A 16,795-nucleotide genomic window follows, 5' to 3' on the forward strand; every position below is an offset into this window, starting at 1 on the left:
CGTAGCTTTCTGCACGCGTCAGCGTAGCGTCAGTCGAGCAAAGTCGAGACAAGTCGCATAGGAGGAGCAACAAAAACGCGCAATTCCGGTACCGGGAATCGAACCCGGGCCTCCTGGGTGAGAGCCAGGTATCCTAGCCACTAGACCACACCGGACAACGACGGCAGTGCTCTTTCCAGCGAACGCAGCAGCCGCCCACGGTTAACTGACGACAACTGTAAAAAATCCACTCTCTCGCGTTATAGAACGGCGTGCTCCGGACGCATTTCGTGGAGACGAACGCCAGCAATGATGAGAGCAAAAGGTGCCTACAAATCCTGTCGTTGCACCACGCACTGTTCTACGACAATTCACCAAGCAGACGCTCACGCCTTGTTGTGCTGTTTCCTTTGCGGGCAATGAGTGCATCTGCCTTCGACACAGGAAACATTACACGTTCGGCAGCTGTGGGATTGGAACCCACGCCTCCGAAGAGAATGGTGCCTGAAACCAGCGCCTTAGACCGCTCGGCCACGCTACCTACACAACACGCGCGTCACAAGAGCTGCGTCCTACCCCACGAGGACACACCGCAACGGCACAAAAATGAGACGTAAAAAGTGGCAACGGTGGGATTCGAACCCACGCCTGCGGAGAGACTGGTGCCTAAAACCAGCGCCTTAGACCGCTCGGCCACGTTACCGTTGGATCAGCAGCGGCAAAACGTTTCGTTTGTACTACAAAGATCACTTCGAAATGGAAGTATCTTGGCAATCGCCGTGCCATGTATTTCCGCTGCTCTCCCACTGGAAGCGTCTCTTTAGGCCATCCACGGCAAGAAAAAGCCGTGCCCGCCGTATGGTAGCGACGCCACTTGTCTGTAGCTGTCGCAGTTAAGGAGACAGCGTCAAGAGACGTTTTCGTGCCGTGACCAGGTTTCGAACCTGCGCTTTCCTTAACCACTAAAGTATCGTAGCTGTAACTGTCAGGCGGAGCTAGAATGCTCCATGTATCAAACATATGTGAGCTCAAGGAGGTTACACTTGAAGGAAAAGCGGCAGGTTAACGCGATCACATCAAAACCCCCGGCAGCTACGGGATTCGAAACCGCGCCTACAGAGAGACTGGTGCCTTAAACCAGCGCCTTAAAGCGCTCGGCCACGCTACATGCGCTGCTTGGTGCGCCAGTGTTCCTAGCATTTGTAGAAACAGTGCACGCCACAGCTTCCTGTTCTGCTGGGACTGGCTGCTCATCCATCGCACTTCAAACGACTGCCCTTTTCGACTGCAGAGAGCAGCGGACGTCTGCGCTCTGGGAGGCGACATTACGTGTTGGGGATGAAGTGGTAGTGCTAACTGCGGCCTGCGGAACACGAGTGAAAAAATCAAGAGAGTACTGTCATTTCGAGTACTCGCCATTGCAACGGCAGCAAGGCAAAACTTTCAAAATTGCCGTGACCAGGATTCGAACCTGGGTTATTGCGGCCACAACGCAATGTCCTAACCACTAGACGATCACGGCCATGGCCACGGAGGCGCCCGCGAAGGCAGCTGGCTGCAATGCAAGTGGCGATACCCAGCAAAGCCTAGGCCAAGGTGTACGCCACAGCAGTGTCAGACACGGTCTCCATCACATGTATACGAGCAAATGAACGTGCCTGCGCTGTCAGGACTCTAACTACAGTGGTTAGCTGCATTCACCTCCGTGGCAATGTCTTGCAGTCCTCCAAGCCTCTTGACTACAGGTACCGGTATGTGGCTCGATAACAAGTGGATAGACGCCGCATCTCTCTCGCCGTCAGGTGTTGCCGCGAGTCATACTTAACGTAGCTTTCTGCACGCGTCAGCGTAGCGTCAGTCGAGCAAAGTCGAGACAAGTCGCATAGGAGGAGCAACAAAAACGCGCAATTCCGGTACCGGGAATCGAACCCGGGCCTCCTGGGTGAGAGCCAGGTATCCTAGCCACTTTTTTTTTTTTTTGGTTTAGGAGACCGATGCCTTATCCATTTTTTTTTTTTTTTTTTAATTTATATGAGGTCGAACTGTACGAAATCCACTTGCTTGGGGGAAGAATCTTGTACATTGAATTTTGTAGAATATGGTGATAGGCAAAAGTTTTCATGTACTGCTGCACGGAGAAACAAAAATTGGAGGAGCTGGGATTTGAACCCAGGACTTTCTGCATGCGAAGCAGACACTCTACCACTTTTTTTTTTTTTTTTTTTTTTTTTTTTTAATGTAGACTGCTGACTGAAATAAAGATTAAAACACGAAAACTTCAGTCCTGGGTTAGAGAAGAAACATATATAAAGGCGGCAAATCCAGAAACAGTATAAAAGAAAATGGCTCACACAGGTGACCTTAGCCAATACCCTCTCTTTCAAATGTCAGGCTAAGCATATTGGCAAAATCATCTCGGAGGCCTGGCAATCGCAAGCGCTGCCAGTAAGCAGTAAGCATGTACTGCCGAAACGCTAGGTGTCCATCCTCTTCATGACAACTGTTGACAAAATGTACGAAATGGCCAATCAACCACATGACGGTATGGAGCTTCGTCCGCGGAAAAAAAGAAGAATCGGGCCGGACGATGATGTCAATAGTATAAGCGGCTTCAGCAGACCTAGTGACAAAAGCAAGTTGTTTCCTGAGCCAACGCCAATTAGCAAGGTGCCCACAGCAGGTGAATCGATGTTCAAGGGTATCCAGGAGACCACACCGAGTACAGGTGTCCGTGTCAGAAAGACCAATACGGTGCAGTCGTACATTGGTGGGAACCAAATTATTTATTACCCTATACCACGTGGACGCCACGGCCATAGAGTGGATCGGCAGACTAACGTTCTTCCAGACGTTCCTCCAGGACACAGATGGAGACGCCAGTTCTATTGGATTGGGACCGGCCAGCCCCTCCCAGCGGGCAATCAAGCCCTTGGTCGTTGGCACCGGTCGCCGCAAGAAGACGTCACCGAGGTAACTCACCGCAATGTAAAATTCCCGAATGTGTTTCAACTTAAAATTTAGGCGTCCGACATCGACAGGTGGAGCAAGGCTCGCCGGACGCACAACAGTAAAAAGCCTGGATGTAATTGAAGTCACTTCTTGCGTAACAATTAGAGTCGTTCGGCGGACGTACAAAGCAGACGCCTTGCGAGTAATGTCAGAGAGGCCCAAGCCTCCGGAGAGACGCGGTTTCGTCATTACCTCGTAACGTAACTTGAATAGATGGCCCTTCCATATAAACCTGCTAGACAATTGGCGCAACCTTTTCGCCACCATCATGGGAAGTGGGAACAGCTGAGCAACATAATAAGCTTTACATAGAACGTAGGTGTCTAAAATTCTGACTTTTTGTAAAATGGTAGCAGAGCGCTGCTCATGGACCATCAGAGCCCCCTGTATCTTCTCGGTGACAGATTTCCAATTGAGAGCCGCCATTTTTAGAGGACACCGATCAATGATAATCCCCAAGGACGTATGGCGATCGACAAAATTGGCCCAAGGGACGTCAGCATCGCGAAATCCTCGAATATCAAGGAGCTTACATTTACCCTGATTGAGACGCGCTCCAGAGACACGACAGTATGCATCAACTGCCCCTTTCAACAACGGGATATCATCACGTTGACGGAGGAGAACAACGACATCATCCGCATATGCCTTAACAGAGAGCTTCCCACCAGAGAGGGACATACCCTGAAGCTTGAGAGCAATAGTCCGAAGCAGCGGTTCCAGGGACAATACGAATAAAGACATAGAGAGCGGACTACCCTGAGGCACTCCGCGGCGGATAGCAATGGGCGGCGTCAGCTGCCCATTGACTGACACCCGAGCTGTTATTCCCCTATACAAATTGCCAAGAACACCACGTGATGAAGCGTTAAAACCTATTGTACCTAAAACACGATCTAAAAACACATGACTGACGTGATCAAAAGCCTTATAAAAATCAAGGAAGGCAAAGGCACAATGTACGTTTGTAACCGCCGCAACCGAGACAACATCCCGATATTCGGCTACTGGTGTCAGAATAGATCTATCATGAAAACAACATTGATGTGCACCAATCACACCCCGAAGCAGAGAAGACAACCGGCTATTGAGCGCTCTAGCAGCTGTCTTATAGTCAAAATTCAGCAATGTGAGCGGACGAAGATTGGCAGCAGATAAACGACCAGAGGACTTCGGGATTAAAACAATTTTCCCTACTTTAAAATCGGCAGGCACATCCATCCCCCTGACAATCTCATTTAAAATCTGCGTAAAAATGCCACCCAAAAGAGGCCAAAAACGGAGATAAAATTCTTTAGGCAGGCCGTCTGGACCCGGCGATTTACTGGACGGAGAGCGAGCAATAAAATCGAAAACATCATCTACCTGGAACTCCCGGAGAAATTCGCCGTTCGCGTCAGGCGCGATCGTCGCAGTTTGATCCCCAAAGACATCATCCGAAAGAGACTCACCAGAATCATCGGCAGAATATAGACTAGTGTAACACTGATGAAGAGCACGAACCATTTCCTCCTGTGCAATAAGCTGTCGCCCATCATCCACCGTAAGAGAAGAGATGAAGGAGCGACGACGACGAGTCTGATGCCGTAGCAGGTGGTACAAGGATGTCAGTTCACCTTCAACAAGAGAGTGAGGTTTCGACTTAACTCGCAGACCATCCATCTGTCGTCGTTTAAGGCTCAAGAGCTTGGCTTTAATACGACGAACATCATGGATCCGCAGTGGAGAGGTACCCGCCGCGTCATATAGTTCACGCAGGACAGAGTAGTAATATTCATACGTGTTCTTAAAATCACGCGTCCTAGCAGCACAGTAGAAAATCAAAGTCTGACGAATCTTGGGCTTGGCAAACGCAGTCCACCAAACCAGCAAGGAGGGGTATCGCGGGACAGAGCGAAGACATCGCTCCCACACGCCACTTATAACATCATCCATAGCACTGTCGGCAAGGTGGGAAACATTTAACATCCACTGGGAACGATAAAGTTTTGCAGGTTGGCGACTAAGATTTACAGTTGCAGTAAAAGCACAATGGTCAGAAAAACTAGTAGGAATAACATCGACAGAAAGAATTTTATCACATAAAAAATCAGATAAATAGAATCTGTCGAGTCTACTGCATGAGGACGCGGTAAAAAACGTATATTTCACCAGGGTTGGATATTTGTGTTCCCAAACATCACGCAGATGCATCGTACGAACTAAGTCATGTAAATCACGGCAATAATTAAAATTGGGGGACTGGTCTGCAGGGCGTAAAACACAATTAAAATCGCCTCCGAGCAGGAGACTCCGAGGACTCTGGCGCAAAAGATAAATAAGCTCTTCTTTATAAAAGCGCGATCGAGCCACAGTGTGACCCGAACCAGAGGGGGCATACAAAACAACGAGGCGGAGATCAAAAAGACGACAAACAATCCCACGGCCAGAGTCAAGGAATTCAATGTCAGTAATAGGAATGCCCTCTCGAAAGAAAAGAGCAGTTCCTGTTGAATATTCCGGCGCGACATTAAAAACAGTTTGAAATCCAGGTAGAGAGAGATCAGAAAACAACACTTCCTGCAAAAACACTACGTCCGCACAGGCGTCGTAAATAAACTGCCGCAAAGAGGCAATGCGAACGTCGGACTCAATACGGTTAACATTTAAGGTAAGAAAGGTGTATGCTTGAACCATAGAGAGAAAAGCGAGAAAACAAATCACCTACACCGACGCACCAGCGTCACAGTCCATAGCAGGGGTGACAGAGGCATCCGAGGGAGGGGGACTGCTACCCCGTTCCGCGGATCCCTTACGTTTCGGTTTTTTACGAACAGCATTAACGTTCGGCTGAACGCGTAACTTGCGTCGGCTGACGGGCAAGGAAACTTCAGCCGCCGGTGACGTAGGAGGGTCAAGTTCTGTATCCGACACCACCCGCGCCGGTCCACATGCGGGATCCGGGGTCGCGGGGGAAACATCCGACAAAACGGAATGGTCAACACCTGCACTAGCTTCCGGCAAACATGGACTGCACGGAGGCGAAACGTGAGCAGGAAGGTCCGAGGCCGCAGAGTTGGAAGGAAGCGGAGCAGCTCCGCTGGCAGAGGTATGGGGCAGCGAAGCAGGAAGTTGTCGCGGCTCCACTTGTTGTGACATCGAAGTCGGTTCGGAAGACGGCGCCAACAGGCCCGACCGACGACCCGACTCGAGAGAAGCTGCGTCGGAGGCCGGAGGGGCGCCAGCAGCCGCCACCGGAACCGCTACCTCAGGAGGGCAGGGAGCAGCTACAGTACACAGTGGCTCGGAGGATGCCGGTCGCTCGGACTGGGGCATCTCAGGGAGATCCTCATCCGTACTATTTCCATCGTGTGGGCGACGCCTCTTATTATTCAAAAGTGGCACACCCACCTGAGGGACAGACGGAACAACATCAGATTTAGCACGCAAAGGAGGAAATTCTGTATCAGGGGTGCGCAAAACCTGTGGAGGGGCGCTACTACCACTGGACTGTGCTACACCAAGAGCAGAACCACCTGCAACGAGGTCAGCGACCGTTAACTTGCGACGCTGTTCGAGAGAATTTTTTAAAACAAAAACTCTCCGCGGACAGTCGGTACGCACGTGACCACTTTCATTGCACAAAAAACAGGTGCCCACCTGACCACTATATGTTACATGGACACGATATCCACCGATCTGCAGGTGAGATGGAATATTCTGCTTAACGTGCATTTCGACTGAACGAATACCACTGTAACATTGCAGGCGATGTTGGCTTGACCAGCGTTCAAGGCGAATGCTCTTTACATCACCATACTTCTGTAGACCCTCCTTAAGATAGACATTATCCACCTCCGGTGGAAGGTTGTAAACACGAACATTGGTATACGTGATGGAAGCATTGGAAAGCAGCACGGTACTTACAGAATCATCCCGATGCCGAAAGAGAACTTGATGACCATATTTAGAAAGAATTTTATCAACCTGAAGTGGGTCCATAAACTTAACAAAGAAAACATACAGTTCGGTATCAAAATAAGCAGTGTGCACCTGATCCGAATGAACACCAAAGGTATCTACCAACCAATCATGAATCTCAAGAGAACTAGGTTGCACATGGCGGGTTGACTTGTCAAAAGCAAAACTAACTGTAGCCTGACGAGGAATAACCTGGGACGACATTTTCAAAATATGCGGTCGAAACCGCTACACAAAAAACACTGAAATAAGGACAGAAAGTAACACAAGGTACGAAACAACGACGGAGAAACACTCACAGAAGTTGCAACACAACACGTAAACAAAAACGATAGTCCACTATACGTAACGCTACGGCGGAGCGGAAGACTAGGCACGTCCACACTGCACGGCGTCTAAAGCGGAACTTCGCCACTAGACCACACCGGACAACGACGGCAGTGCTCTTTCCAGCGAACGCAGCAGCCGCCCACGGTTAACTGACGACAACTGTAAAAAAATCCACTCTCTCGCGTTATAGAAACGGCGTGCTCTGGACGCATTTCGTGGAGACGAACGCCAGCAATGATGAGAGCAAAAGGTGCCTACAAATCCTGTCGTTGCACCACGCACTGTTCTACGACAATTCACCAAGCAGACGCTCACGCCTTGTTGTGCTGTTTCCTTTGCGGGCAATGAGTGCATCTGCCTTCGACACAGGAAACATTACACGTTCGGCAGCTGTGGGATTGGAACCCACGCCTCCGAAGAGAATGGTGCCTGAAACCAGCGCCTTAGACCGCTCGGCCACGCTACCTACACAACACGCGCGTCACAAGAGCTGCGTCCTACCCCACGAGGACACACCGCAACGGCACAAAAATGAGACGTAAAAAGTGGCAACTTTTTTTTTTTTTTTTTTTTTCAGTAAAGGAAAGAATAAAATTGAAAAAAAGTATAAAAAATCAAAACTGCCTGAGTTAGTCCTCTCAGTCACAGGGAAGGAACACCCTTCACACGTCCCATGATTTGTTGTTCAAAATGCTTCGGAGCGGCCATTAAAATAAGTAATGAAAAAAGTCACAAAAATTTAAAAGTATCCACACATGTCAAAGGAATGAGTAGACTCCCGAACTTTCCGAAAACTGTCCGGCGGAAAACGAGAAGGAAAACACAATCCTCTCCGACGTAAGAAAAAGAAAGTAAAAAATCCTCTTTTCTTCAAAACCAAACAATCTCCGTGGCAGCGCGGTGCGTAGCGCATCCTTGAATGTACGCCGATGACGGAGGAACCAGACGGTGTAAAAAAAAAATAAATAAAACATAAAGAAATCACTAAACCACAACGAAACACAAACACACACGAACACAGGATAAAACTGTGTTAAACTTTTCGTCGTCGTTTCCACGTTGCAGTCCGGCACAAGCGTAAGCATCGTACTTGTTGAATGATTCACTGTTCCTGTAGTATTCAATTTACATTAACTATGTATCCGGGCCCGGAGACAATGCAAAACACAGAAGTAAAGAAAAGTCGCAGCAGTGAAGTGTTGCTTACAACAGTTTGTCGTGGGCAAATGCGAGTGCAATGTGCAGAAAATTGGCAAAGATTTTGTCATAGTCTTTCCTGGTTTTAGTGAGGTCATGTTGCGTGGACAAATAAACCAGATAGGCATAGTCGTCCGTAAGTCGCAATTGCAGGAGGGCGAACACAGTGTGAGCCACGATCCACGCAGTGGCGGCACGCTTCGTATGCGGATATGGGTTGAAGTCCGGAATCAATGCCGTGTCCGCAGAAAAGGCGGCAGCGCTGGTCCGGTTGATAAATGCGAGCATCCTGACGGCAATGTTCCAAGCCGACTGTGACCTCAGGCACACGAAACGATGTTCTAAGGTGTCGTCTTGGCGACAGTCTTCACACAAGCTCGATGGAGATAAGTGAATGCGGCGCAGCTTTTCGTTGGTGGGCAGAATTCGGTTAACCACTTGGTACCAAAAGCTGCTGACGTCCGCTGACAGGAAGGGAGCGTGAACATGAGCCCACACCGTCCTCCACGCAGATCGCGGGTAGCGCGCCTCCATCTTATTACCGACTGGCCGTCCTCTTAGTCCCTGGTAGACACGTTTCACAGTCCGTGTGCGAGGGTCGAGTACGTCGGCGGCGAGATAACTTTTTTGAATGTAGTATTCTCGAACATAACGCAGCTGAAACGGTATTGTAGTCGGGTCTAGAGGTGCTACGTCAGAAAGTGGACGATGAATAGCGAACAGAACAGCTGTGGGGCTCGACGGATCCTGTTCAATAGTGACGCTCGTCCGATGAAGGTGCAACGCTGCGGCTTTCATAGCAAAATGAATGAGCCCGAGCCCACCCTGTTCGCGCGGTAAAGTACATGTTTCGTAAGACACCTTGAAAATATGTCCCCGCCACAGTAGCCAATAGACTGCCTGTGTTATGGCTCTGCCCAAATTCTTGGGTACCTGAAATAATTGTGCGAGGTACCAGGCTTTGCTGAGCAAGAAAACATTTATTAAAATCACCCGCTGTGTTAATGCAAGGGTGCGAGTAGCGGACAGGCTAGCCATAGCACGTATGCCATTTAAGACAATACGCCAGTTGTAGGACGCAGTCTGTAACAGATTGGCTTGAAAGCGAACACCCAAAATCTTGTGTTCCTGCTTCACTGTAAACCATGGGCGTTTGAAGCCACGTGTCGCTGCATAAATAGGCAGAAAAACCGTCTTACGGGTATTGATGCTCGCACCGGATGCACGTTCATACTGTGTAAGAACAGCGCGTATTGTATCAAAATCGGTAGCCGAGGACACCAAGAGGCCAAGGTCGTCAGCATAGGCGCGACAAACGTGCTTCTCATCCCCAATACGGATTCCCCTACAAACACTGTGCAACTTACGCAACAAAGGATCTAAGGAGATTGCGTAAAGCGCCATTGACAGAGGGCACCCTTGTTTGACTGAACAGCAGAGCGGAACAGGTTCCGACAAAAATCCATTGATACTAATCCGTGAGGTGGAATTTTTGAAAAGGTTAAAAATCATAGTTATATACTTTACACCGAAACCAAACTTCTGGAGCACTCGCCGGAGATATAGGTGGCTAACTCTGTCAAAAGCCATTGCAAAATCGATGGATAAAATGCCAAAAGGAATCCTATTCGTCGAAGCATAGGCAATGGCATCTCGGTATGTGGACACAGCACCATAGAGAGTGCGTTGAGGCACTGCACAGTATTGAAAGGGACTAATCAGTTTTTTCATGACCAGCTTCAAGCGTGAGGAGACACATTTGGTGAAGAGTTTGTAGTCACCATTAAGAAGGGTGATGGGTCTAAGATTGCACAGTTTCCTGGCGACTGGAACCTTAGGAGCCAAGACCACAATCCCTTCCAGGAAGGACGCAGGAACATCCACACCATTTAAAATTTCATTAAAAACATCAGTCAGGGCCGAGCCAAACAAGTGCCAAAAATGCAAATAAAATTCCGGTGGCAACCCATCAGCGCCCGGTGATTTATTCTGGGAACACAGTTTTAGGACATCACTCACTTCGTCCACAGTAAAGTTTTCTGTGAGGCGACGGCGATCCGCTACGGATAAGACGTACGGAACGTCGTGGAGAAGCTCTGAAATCGCGGCAGTATCAGTGTATTTCTCACTGAAAAGTTCGATGAAGTGACGGTGGGCCTCGGCAAGAATTGCCGCCTGGCTATTAAGCCGCGCACCGTCAGCTGATTCCAGCTCTGTGACGTAACGTCGCTTCGCGCGCCGGCGTTCGCGCAGCTGATGAAACACGGAAGGCGCTTCATCAGCAAGCGCCCCGGGGGCTCGGCTCCGTACGACAGATCCGCGTAACGATTCCCTTTTCAAATCCAGAAGACGGAGTTTGATACGCCGAATTGTCGCCATCCGAAGAGCGGGATTAGTTGTGTGCAGGTGGATGGCATCATTTAAACAGCTCTCGTAAAAGTGCAATGTAGAACGCTCCCAGTGAGCAACATCCTGACCGAACTCCAGGATGGCCTTGCGTAATGCCGGCTTAACAAATTCGACCCACCAAGACAAAGTGGAGGCATATAGACCGCGATATTTTAGCACCCTCTGCCACACACGCACGATAACCGGCGCAAAATGTGGGTGTGAGAGATGTCGCACATTAAACTTCCATAATCGACTGGCGCGGGGTTTACCCGCCAATAGAGAATGAAAGCGGCAGACATACGCACAATGATCGGAAAAAATCACGGGGTGAACAGAGGAGTCCGTAAGACAGTGCTGTTTATCACGAGAAACATAAATCCTATCGAGCCGACTCCTTCCCGTGGGATAAAAGAAAGTAAAGCCCACGTCCCGCGGGTGTAAATAACACCACGAGTCAATTAAATTCATCTCAGTAACGAGCGTCTGTAATTCTAGGCATTTATAAGGCCGTGGCTCCTGATCTCTATCGTCCAGCACGCAATTAAAATCGCCGCCCATGACTACGGGCAGGTGGGGGCCCTGTAAAAGGTGACAAATGTCACTGCTATAAAACACACGGCGACGTGGCTGCCCGTCGGCACCAGAAGGGGCGTACACGTTAATATATCGTACGTTGTTGATCGTGCAGGCTACACCACGACCGTTAGGAATTGTAGCGACATTACTATAATCATGACCAACACGAATTAAAATGGCAGTACCACAATTACACTCGATATCAAAGTTCAAGAGCACTTGATAGCCCGGAATGGAGTGAAGTATATCTATCACAACCTCCTGCAAAAACACTACATCAGCAGCAATGTAATTTATAAAACCCACAAAACTTGCAAACTTCACAGGCGACTCCAACTTATTAAGATTAATAGTAGCCACAACTGATGGAGGGCTTGCTACCATAAACAACAGGGAAAAACAAAGAAAACAAATTAGACGACAGGAGTGGACCCACCCTCCTCCTCCATATCGTCCGCCCAGTCACAACGTTCAAACGGTGCAGCTGAAGTAGGCGGTTCTTGTGTGGGAGGTGCGGACGCGGAATCCTGTGAAGGGGGACGCGTGCGACGCTGGGGGGTGTCTTCCGCCTTACGCTTAACCGAAAGTTGTGCCGGGTTCGTTGCCTGAGACGTCGTAGTGTCCATTGCTAGATTTACATCAGAGTGGTGCAACATTTCCTTTAACTGCTGGACAACCTGTTCCCGCCTGTCTGCCGACACACTTGTCGTAGGCGCCGGCTGACTGCTCGCCACAGGACGCTGTGGACGACGCCCCGTCGCAACCGACGGCCGTGATTCGACTACGGGGCGGGGCAAGGGCTTGTGCGCCGGCTTTTGCACAGATTTTTGTTTTTGTTTTGACTTCGGACGGGGAACCTGCTTCCATTCCGGAGACGGGCTGCGTTCTCCGCGAGAAAAAGACCGTGTGTCTAAAATCCGCGAACTACTGGCACTGCGGAAGCGGTCAGTATTGCCACGCCTCTCCGAAACACTTTCACGCCTTGGCTTTGGTTCCTGTGAGGCAGGAGCCGCGTCCGGAACACCCTGAAGCACGGAAGTAGAAGGTGACGAATCCACAACAGCAACAGGGGGGGTAACCACCTGAACGGGTTCTGATCCGGTCCGCTCCGGAACTACTGGCCCAGCCGGAGGCGGAAGCAATACAGTAGCTACGGGAACTGACTGAGAAGAAACGGACATGTTTTGAACAGAATCAAGTCCGGTTGCAGTGGCATCGACATCCATCGCGACCGCATCAACTAAAGGCGTTGCCGTTTCTGCGGAACGTGCCGGTGAACGGGGAACACCTAACAACACGGCCGCGTACGACGCGTCGTCATCTTGCCCACGGGGCGGTAGCTGCACAGGGCGCCTACGCCGAGGACAATTTTGCCGAAAATGGTCGGTGGCATTGCAATAGGAACACGTTTGCGGCTGACCACTATACGAAATAAAAGCTCGGTGGCCGGCCATAACCAAAAACGAGGGAACGTGCTTCCTCACAATCATCTTGACACTACGGATACCGTTCTCAACCTGATATATGTAAGCGGACGACCACTTTTCCTTCGTAATCGACAAAACTGTGCCATAAGGCATAAGGCTACGAGCTATTGTCTCATTCCTAGTCTCAAACGGCAGATTGAATACCCGAACATTTCGAATACCAAATCCAGCATTCGACAGAGTCACATTGCTAATTGTCCCATCAGAGTGTTTGAATTTACGTACGCCACCGTTTTCACTGACAAGGGCATCGCACAATTCCGGACATTTCAATTTTACAAACAAAGAGTTCAGGAACGCGTCTAATTGCAAGCCTAACACATCACTTTCAGGAATTTTCAAGTCATTTTTCATCCACGAATGAATTTCAAAAGCAGACGGTCGGGTTACGTTTCTATCAAACTCGCATTGGATATTATTTTCTCGGTCTTCGGAATCCATGTTAACTTACAGTTCAGCTGACTAGTGCAGCGAAGAAACAGTCACCGCGATGAACCGCCGCCGACCGCGAAGCACACGTAAACACCGCCCGACACGCCGGAGCGAGCGCGCGATGTGTTCGGGCCCACGACTCCGAAGAGACTGGTGCCTAAAACCAGCGCCTTAGACCGCTCGGCCACGTTACCGTTGGATCAGCAGCGGCAAAACGTTTCGTTTGTACTACAAAGATCACTTCGAAATGGAAGTATCTTGGCAATCGCCGTGCCATGTATTTCCACTGCTCTCCCACTGGAAGCGTCTCTTTAGGCCATCCACAGCAAGAAAAAGCCGTGCCCGCCGTACGGTAGCGACGCCACTTGTCTGTAGCTGTCGCAGTTAAGGAGACAGCGTCAAGAGACGTTTTCGTGCCGTGACCAGGTTTCGAACCTGCGCTTTCCTTAACCACTAAAGTATCGTAGCTGTAACTGTCAGGCGGAGCTAGAATGCTCCATGTATCAAACATATGTGAGCTCAAGGAGGTTACACTTGAAGGAAAAGCGGCAGGTTAACGCGATCACATCAAAACCCCCGGCAGCTACGGGATTCGAAACCGCGCCTACAGAGAGACTGGTGCCTTAAACCAGCGCCTTAAAGCGCTCGGCCACGCTACATGCGCTGCTTGGTGCGCCAGTGTTCCTAGCATTTGTAGAAACAGTGCACGCCACAGCTTCCTGTTCTGCTGGGACTGGCTGCTCATCCATCGCACTTCAAACGACTGCCCTTTTCGACTATAGAGAGCAGCGGACGTCTGCGCTCTGGGAGGCGACATTACGTGTTGGGGATGAAGTGGTAGTGCTAACTGCGGCCTGCGGAACACGAGTGAAAAAATCAAGAGAGTACTGTCATTTCGAGTACTCGCCATTGCAACGGCAGCAAGGCAAAACTTTCAAAATTGCCGTGACCAGGATTCGAACCTGGGTTATTGCGGCCACAACGCAATGTCCTAACCACTAGACGATCACGGCCATGGCCACGGAGGCGCCCGCGAAGGCAGCTGGCTGCAATGCAAGTGGCGATACCCAGCAAAGCCTAGGCCAAGGTGTACGCCACAGCAGTGTCAGACACGGTCTCCATCACATGTATACGAGCAAATGAACGTGCCTGCGCTGTCAGGACTCTAACTACAGTGGTTAGCTGCATTCACCTCCGTGGCAATGTCTTGCAGTCCTCCAAGCCTCTTGACTACAGGTACCGGTATGTGGCTCGATAACAAGTGGATAGACGCCGCATCTCTCTCGCCGTCAGGTGTTGCCGCGAGTCATACTTAACGTAGCTTTCTGCACGCGTCAGCGTAGCGTCAGTCGAGCAAAGTCGAGACAAGTCGCATAGGAGTAGCAACAAAAACGCGCAATTCCGGTACCGGGAATCGAACCCGGGCCTCCTGGGTGAGAGCCAGGTATCCTAGCCACTAGACCACACCGGACAACGACGGCAGTGCTCTTTCCAGCGAACGCAGCAGCCACCCACGGTTAACTGACGACAACTGTAAAAAATCCACTCTCTCGCGTTATAGAACGGCGTGCTCCGGACGCATTTCGTGGAGACGAACGCCAGCAATGATGAGAGCAAAAGGTGCCTACAAATCCTGTCGTTGCACCACGCACTGTTCTACGACATTTCACCAAGCAGACGCTCACGCCTTGTTGTGCTGTTTCCTTTGCGGGCAATGAGTGCATCTGCCTTCGACACAGGAAACATTACACGTTCGGCAGCTGTGGGATTGGAACCCACGCCTCCGAAGAGAATGGTGCCTGAAACCAGCGCCTTAGACCGCTCGGCCACGCTACCTACACAACACGCGCGTCACAAGAGCTGCGTCCTACCCCACGAGGACACACCGCAACGGCACAAAAATGAGACGTAAAAAGTGGCAACGGTGGGATTCGAACCCACGCCTCCGGAGAGACTGGTGCCTAAAACCAGCGCCTTAGACCGCTCGGCCACGTTACCGTTGGATCAGCAGCGGCAAAACGTTTCGTTTGTACTACAAAGATCACTTCGAAATGGAAGTATCTTGGCAATCGCCGTGCCATGTATTTCCACTGCTCTCCCACTGGAAGCGTCTCTTTAGGCCATCCACAGCAAGAAAAAGCCGTGCCCGCCGTACGGTAGCGACGCCACTTGTCTGTAGCTGTCGCAGTTAAGGAGACAGCGTCAAGAGACGTTTTCGTGCCGTGACCAGGTTTCGAACCTGCGCTTTCCTTAACCACTAAAGTATCGTAGCTGTAACTGTCAGGCGGAGCTAGAATGCTCCATGTATCAAACATATGTGAGCTCAAGGAGGTTACACTTGAAGGAAAAGCGGCAGGTTAACGCGATCACATCAAAACCCCCGGCAGCTACGGGATTCGAAACCGCGCCTACAGAGAGACTGGTGCCTTAAACCAGCGCCTTAAAGCGCTCGGCCACGCTACATGCGCTGCTTGGTGCGCCAGTGTTCCTAGCATTTGTAGAAACAGTGCACGCCACAGCTTCCTGTTCTGCTGGGACTGGCTGCTCATCCATCGCACTTCAAACGACTGCCCTTTTCGACTATAGAGAGCAGCGGACGTCTGCGCTCTGGGAGGCGACATTACGTGTTGGGGATGAAGTGGTAGTGCTAACTGCGGCCTGCGGAACACGAGTGAAAAAATCAAGAGAGTACTGTCATTTCGAGTACTCGCCATTGCAACGGCAGCAAGGCAAAACTTTCAAAATTGCCGTGACCAGGATTCGAACCTGGGTTATTGCGGCCACAACGCAATGTCCTAACCACTAGACGATCACGGCCATGGCCACGGAGGCGCCCGCGAAGGCAGCTGGCTGCAATGCAAGTGGCGATACCCAGCAAAGCCTAGGCCAAGGTGTACGCCACAGCAGTGTCAGACACGGTCTCCATCACATGTATACGAGCAAATGAACGTGCCTGCGCTGTCAGGACTCTAACTACAGTGGTTAGCTGCATTCACCTCCGTGGCAATGTCTTGCAGTCCTCCAAGCCTCTTGACTACAGGTACCGGTATGTGGCTCGATAACAAGTGGATAGACGCCGCATCTCTCTCGCCGTCAGGTGTTGCCGCGAGTCATACTTAACGTAGCTTTCTGCACGCGTCAGCGTAGCGTCAGTCGAGCAAAGTCGAGACAAGTCGCATAGGAGGAGCAACAAAAACGCGCAATTCCGGTACCGGGAATCGAACCCGGGCCTCCTGGGTGAGAGCCAGGTATCCTAGCCACTAGACCACACCGGACAACGACGGCAGTGCTCTTTCCAGCGAACGCAGCAGCCGCCCACGGTTAACTGACGACAACTGTAACAAATCCACTCTCTCGCGTTATAGAACGGCGTGCTCCGGACGCATTTCGTGGAGACGAACGTCAGCAATGATGAGAGCAAAAGGTGCCTACAA

At 50.5% G+C, this 16,795-nt stretch overlaps 8 non-coding genes across 8 annotated transcripts; all 8 read right to left on the reverse strand.

The window, feature by feature from the left end:
* Positions 1-83: 83 nt before the first annotated feature.
* On the reverse strand, positions 84-155 carry Trnae-cuc. The gene has a single exon. It is a non-coding gene; the product is annotated as a tRNA-Glu (tRNA).
* Positions 156-600: 445 nt separating this feature from the next.
* On the reverse strand, positions 601-682 carry Trnal-uag. Its single transcript has one exon. It is a non-coding gene; the product is annotated as a tRNA-Leu (tRNA).
* Positions 683-1,429: 747 nt separating this feature from the next.
* On the reverse strand, positions 1,430-1,501 carry Trnah-gug. The gene has a single exon. It is a non-coding gene; the product is annotated as a tRNA-His (tRNA).
* A 12,801-nt stretch (positions 1,502-14,302) lies between these two features.
* Positions 14,303-14,374, reverse strand: Trnah-gug. The gene has a single exon. It is a non-coding gene; the product is annotated as a tRNA-His (tRNA).
* Positions 14,375-14,760: 386 nt separating this feature from the next.
* On the reverse strand, positions 14,761-14,832 carry Trnae-cuc. Its single transcript has one exon. It is a non-coding gene; the product is annotated as a tRNA-Glu (tRNA).
* Positions 14,833-15,277: 445 nt separating this feature from the next.
* Positions 15,278-15,359, reverse strand: Trnal-uag. The gene has a single exon. It is a non-coding gene; the product is annotated as a tRNA-Leu (tRNA).
* A 747-nt stretch (positions 15,360-16,106) lies between these two features.
* On the reverse strand, positions 16,107-16,178 carry Trnah-gug. Its single transcript has one exon. It is a non-coding gene; the product is annotated as a tRNA-His (tRNA).
* A 386-nt stretch (positions 16,179-16,564) lies between these two features.
* Positions 16,565-16,636, reverse strand: Trnae-cuc. The gene has a single exon. It is a non-coding gene; the product is annotated as a tRNA-Glu (tRNA).
* Positions 16,637-16,795: the final 159 nt, after the last annotated feature.

The sequence above is a fragment of the Schistocerca piceifrons genome, chromosome 1, assembly GCF_021461385.2.
Source record: "Schistocerca piceifrons isolate TAMUIC-IGC-003096 chromosome 1, iqSchPice1.1, whole genome shotgun sequence".
Classification (NCBI taxonomy): Eukaryota; Metazoa; Arthropoda; class Insecta; order Orthoptera; family Acrididae; genus Schistocerca; species Schistocerca piceifrons.